General features: G+C 44.1%; 1 long non-coding RNA gene across 1 annotated transcript; it reads right to left on the minus strand.

Moving 5' to 3' along the window:
- Nucleotides 1-3,345: 3,345 nt before the first annotated feature.
- Nucleotides 3,346-4,943, minus strand: LOC119340206. The gene is made up of 2 exons (XR_005164446.1): nt 4,641-4,943; nt 3,346-3,625 (listed from the first exon to the last, which is right to left on the minus strand). It is a non-coding gene; the product is annotated as an uncharacterized LOC119340206 (long non-coding RNA).
- Nucleotides 4,944-5,840: the final 897 nt, after the last annotated feature.

The following is a 5,840-nucleotide window of genomic DNA, read 5'->3' on the forward strand; positions in this document are numbered from 1 at the left end:
CGACTGATGATGGGACTCGCGGCTCCGGCCGTCTCCGGTCGAGGGAAAGGCACCGGCGAGCGTAGAACGAGTTGCTGCATCCATCCAGGCCGACCACACACGCCGTCGAGGCCCGGAGCAGAGGCAGCTTGAGGTGGCCGCGGACGAGGTCGCCGGCCGGACTTCCAGCTACGCCCAAAGGCACTCCGGGGATGAACTAAAGATATGGAGAGGCTCGTAGGGTCTCAGGGTGTCTGGTGGAGGTGAAGAGATGGAGGGAGAGGCGTCGACTCGCTCGAATTTGAGCAGAGCCGAACGACGGCCATGGTGGCAATGGAGGTCGTGGAGAGCGGCACGAGCTCGGGGAAGTGGCTAAGGAGAGCTAGAGGAGAGTGGTGAGGTCTATGGAGATGTAAGGATGGGGCTCGGGATGGCCTATATATAGGTGGGGCGAGGTACCCGAGCTGGTCACCGCCGGACAAGCTCGGCCAGGACTCTGGTGACGCTCTGCGACCACAGGAGGGCGAGGGAACGCGACGAGGTAGCAGCATGATAACCCACAAGTATAGGGGATCGTTTGTAGACTTCTTCGATAAATAAGAGTGTCGAACCCAGTGAGGAGCTAAAGGCAGAACAAATATTCCCTCAAGTTCTATCGACCACCGATACAAATCTACGCACACTTTACATTTGCTTTACCTAGAACAAGTATGAAACTAGTTTGCAATAATAAAACTACGAGTACTTTGCGAGACTAAAACTATGGATAAATTGCAAGGTAGTAAAAGTGGATAGCTTTTGTCAATAAGAAAGTCATTTGTCCCTAGGCAATCGATAACAAGTACTGGTGACATTCTTGTAATTTTATATGAGGGAGAGGCATGAGCTAACATACTTTCTCTACTTGGATCGTATGCACTTATGCTTGGAACTCTAGCAAGCATCTGCAACTACTAAAGATCATTAAGGTCGTGAAACCCAACCATAGCATTAAGTATCAAGTCCTCTTTACTCCCATACGCCATAACCCACTTATCCACGTTTAGGTTGCTGTCACCCCCGCAACACTGACAATAAGCCAACCATGAACATATTGCAACACCCTACAGCGGGGGGCCCTTACGTTTGCACGAGACAGAGAGCACCGTAGGACAGCACCATAAATAAAATATACAATCATACCAACCAAGATCACGTTTAATCCATAGGACAAAACAGATCTACTCAAACATCATAGGATAAGCATAGATCATTGGGAAATAATATATGGAGTTGAGCACCATGTTTAAGTAGAGATCACATCAGGGAGAAGAGGTGTTACACTACTGCATAGAGGGGGAGAGAGTTGGTGTTGATGGTAGCAAGATTGTTGATGAAGATCGCCATCATGATCCTAGCCCCAGCGGCACTCCGGCGCCACTAGAAGAGAGGGGGAGCGAGCCCCCCGCCTTCTTATTCTTCCTTGGCCTCCCCCCTAGATGGGAGGAGAGTTCCCCCTCTGGTCCATGGCCTCCATGGTGGCGGAGGGGCAGGAGCCCCTCCGAGATTGGATCTCCCTCTCTGTTCTCTTCTGTTTTACCCTCCCCAGATGTGGCCCTTCACGGTTTCTTAAATTCCCGGAGATCCATAACTCTGATTGCACTGATCTTTTTACAATTTTTTTTCCAGATATAAGCTTCCTTGCGCCCGAAGTATAGCTCCAACTGACATTCGAGGAGGGCACGATACACCAGGGCGCTCCTAGGCCTAGTGGCATGCCCTGGTGGGTTGTGGTGGTCTCGGACATCCGTTTACGTTGATTCCATCTCCTAAAATTCACAAATATTCCAAAATAATTCTCCGTAGAGTTTCATCACGTTTGGACTTCGTTTGATATGGATTTTCTGTGATACAAAAACATGCAACAAACAGGAACTGGCACTGGGAACTAGATAAGTAAGTTAGTTCAAATAAATCATATAAAAAGTTGCCAAAAGTGTGTAAAAGTTGAATAATATTGGCATGAAACAATCAAAAATTATATATACGACGGAGACGTATCAGTATCCCCAAGCTTAATTCCTGCTCGTCCTCGAGTAGGTAAATGATAAAAAAGATAATTTTTGATGTGGAATGCTACCTAGCATGAACTTGATCATATATCTAATCATGGCATGAATATTAAGACACGAGTGATTCAAAGGAATAGTCTATAATTTAACATAAAGAGATCAATACTCAGGCATCCCAATAAACAATCATGTCTTTCAAAATATCAATGCTAAAGAAAGCTATCCCTACAAAATCATATAGTCTTGTCATGCTCTGTCTTCCTAACACAAAGTATAAATCATGTACTATCCCGGTGTCAGCCAAGCAATTGGTTCATACTTTTTAACGCGCTTCATCTTTTTCAACCCTCACTAATACATGAGCGCAAGCCATGGATATAGCACTACAGGTAGAATAGAGTATGATGATAGGGGTAAATATAAAGGAAACAAAAAAGTAAGAAAGTCTTACATCGACACGGCTAACCAACAGGCTATGGAGATGCCCATCAATCGATATCAATGCGAGGAGTAGGGATTGCCATGCAACGAATGCACTAAGAGCTATAAGTGTATGAAAGCTCCATATGAAAACTAAGTGGGTGTGCATCTAATCCTATAATGAAATATTCCCACTAGCATATGAAAGTGACAACATATGAGACTCTCCATATGAAAAACATGGAGCTACTTTGAAGCACAAGTGTGGTAAAGGATACTAACAATGCGGAAAATGCAAATGGAGGTCGAGCATCAGGCAGGACTTTATCCTGTCTGTTCATGTGCGCTAGGGATCCGTGCTTGTCCGGTATTCTCGGCTCATGTCCCCTTGTCTTGGTGGCAGGCGCGTGTATTCAGGAAGAAAGGTGGAGCATTGGGCATGGAATCTTGCTAGCTCAATAGCTCCCTGTCCACTGTCCTACCCTACTCGAAGCTGGCTAGCCATGTGCCAGTGCAGCGAGTGCAAAACATGTACTGTCCAGCTCCCTTGACCGGCTCCAGCTGTGCACAAAGCAGAAATCCGACATTGCCTGACTGTCCACTAGTTCTACCGTGTAGATGTGGACGTTTGTTGGCCAGAGGACGTGGTAGTTTGATTATCATTAGCCGGCCTTGCTTAAGCTCACAAACATCATTTGGATCTCTTCGTCTTGTAGTATGTACAAAGTTTTCCATCCTCTCAGATCATTGCTGGAAAAGGCTTTTGTTTGAACGCAAAAAAATTACAGAGGCTTTTGTATACTCGTTAACATTTCTCCCATTTTATATCATAGATTGTCGCAGTTGGAAAATGAACAAATGCTCTCACTAGCCAATTTTGAGCATAATGAAACCGTTTACAATGTAAACATTTCTTTTAAGACTTGTTAGGACCAAACATGCGGCACACCTTACATTAGACAGTCAACTTATCTCCTCTAATGCAATCAGAAGATAGATAGGTGTACATGGTTCACATCCGCATCACATCCTGATAAAAATAGATAAAAATAGAGTTAAACGATTTGAGGCTACATGAAGTAGCACTTGTACACAAGTGCTGCAACAACACGAACAGGGAAAAGCTCTTCACGCAGCAAGATCCTTGGTTGCCAGGGGCATGAGCTGCATCACAACTTGTACATAACCAAGCTAGCTATCAATAACAACATCTGTTAACCGACAAATAATGCAGCAGTCACAATGCCAAACAAGATAATTAAGCACCTAAACCATCAACTTGCAGCTAAATAAGCTGAAACGGAACAAAACAATCTTGCTTCCTGGTGTGTCAAACCCACACAAGGACAACACCAAAAAATAGTACTAAACAATCCTTCAATCCAAAAATTCAACTCAGACCAACCATTTACTTCCATATTCTCTCATTGACAAAATCAGGAGGTGAGTAAACAATCTGATTTTCCCCAAGTACACCAGCGACTAAAATCCAACCCGCAAACACTAAACCATTTTTTGTTTCACTAGAAGCACACCGCATATCAGTTTTTGTACCAAAGATTATTCATAACCAAAACCAAGCTGCTTGCTACTTCCTTGATCTAAAAAAGCTGCTTGCTACAAGTGTAGAGGAAATCAAACAACAGTACAATCGACCAATACAATAAATTGCCCATAAAACAGTAAAAAAAATCCAGCCCATTATAAGTAATCTCGCTTGTCACATGCATCATCTCTCTGCTAACCTGGAGCCAAACAACTAGAAAAACTCTGTTTACAAATCCAAGTCAACCCAAATAGCATGAACTCTAAATCATAATGTATGCGTTTGATCTGAACTCTAATTTATCCTAAATTCAGTGGCACATAGTTCATCAGGATTTCAGAATCCAAGACCAAAAGAATATTCACTAGACTTAGCTATGGTCAGATACTAACCCAAATAGCTAAGAGAAAAATTAGTAAGATGCGCCATCGTTCAGATTATTCACTTGTAAAGCACGCCCTCTCAACCAAAACCAACTGCCTCTGGTAGCTTTGATGCACACATGCACCCCAGCGAAACCAGCCAGATCAGCAGTACCAAAGGAATAAAAGGAACAAAATCAAAAAATAACCAAAAACGTGCAAATCTGGAACAGATGAAAAGCTAGGAGAAAAGCACAAGTACAGGTCGTGATCCAGCCTCACCGGCAGAAACAATGAAGAAAAATCATTTCTCACGGCCAGATCCGTGGACGAGGACCGCATCCTCAGCAGATCACATGTTGGCCAAACTCGAACTGATCTGGCCGCCGGAGTGGAAGAGGACAAGCACTCCAGCCGTCGCCTCGGTCACAGGCGCATCATTGGAGCGGAGGTTGGGTGTGGCGGCGACATGAGCAGACGAGAGGTGGTCGGTGCAATGGTAATAATGGAAGAGAGAGAGACAGAGGAACTCGTAGCAGACGATGCAGTCTTCACGTGCGCAACCCCATGGCGAGGATAAGGAGAAGGATAGAAGCAGGCCAATGGGCTAGACATGTACGCCTATAGGTGTATCCTGGACCGTATATGGATGCATAGGCCAACACGAGCCTGACAACCAGCCTGACGGGATTCCAGATCCCAAGCCCATTCCAATGGCCAGTATACCGGCCTGCCTGATGCTCGGCCTCCAAAAGCCCGCACTCACTAACAATGCCCCTTCTCTGTTTGTTTATTTTTTCTTTTTCTTACTAGGGAACTGCTCTAAAAATGAATAATGATGATCATCACACTTCTATTTACTTATAACTCAAAAGGAATAAAAATTACAACTCGATACCTATAACAAAATATAACTCTATATGAATGCCTCTAGAAATGTACCAGGATGTGCAATGATCTAGCATAACATGTATGAAAAAGGATGAACGATGGCTGAGCCACAACTACTATGTCAGCTATATGATCATGCAAAGTAATATGACAATGAATGCTCAAGTCATTAAACATAAGTGGTGGAAGTTGCATGGCCATATATGTCGGAATGGCCATGGAAAAGCCATAATAGGTAGGTATGGTGGCTGTTTTGAGGAAGATATAATAAGGCTTATATGTGATAGAGTGTATCATATCACGGGGTTTTAATGCACTTGCGAAGTTTGCAGCAACTCTCGAGGTGAGAAAGGGCAATGCAGGGTACCGTAGAGGCTAGCAAATTGCGAAAAGGTAAGAGTGAGTATGATCCATGGACTCACATTAGTCTTAAAGAACTCATATACTTATTGCAAAAGTTTATTAACCCTCGAAGCAAAGTACTACTACGCATGCCCCTAGGGGGGAAGTTGGTAGGAGTTAACCATCGCACGCCACCGACCTTCACACAAAGATAGACAATCAAGGTTAAATTGTGCTCCAACTTTCATA

The sequence above is a fragment of the Triticum dicoccoides genome, chromosome 7B (assembly GCF_002162155.2).
Source record: "Triticum dicoccoides isolate Atlit2015 ecotype Zavitan chromosome 7B, WEW_v2.0, whole genome shotgun sequence".
Lineage (NCBI taxonomy): Eukaryota > Viridiplantae > Streptophyta > Magnoliopsida > Poales > Poaceae > Triticum > Triticum dicoccoides.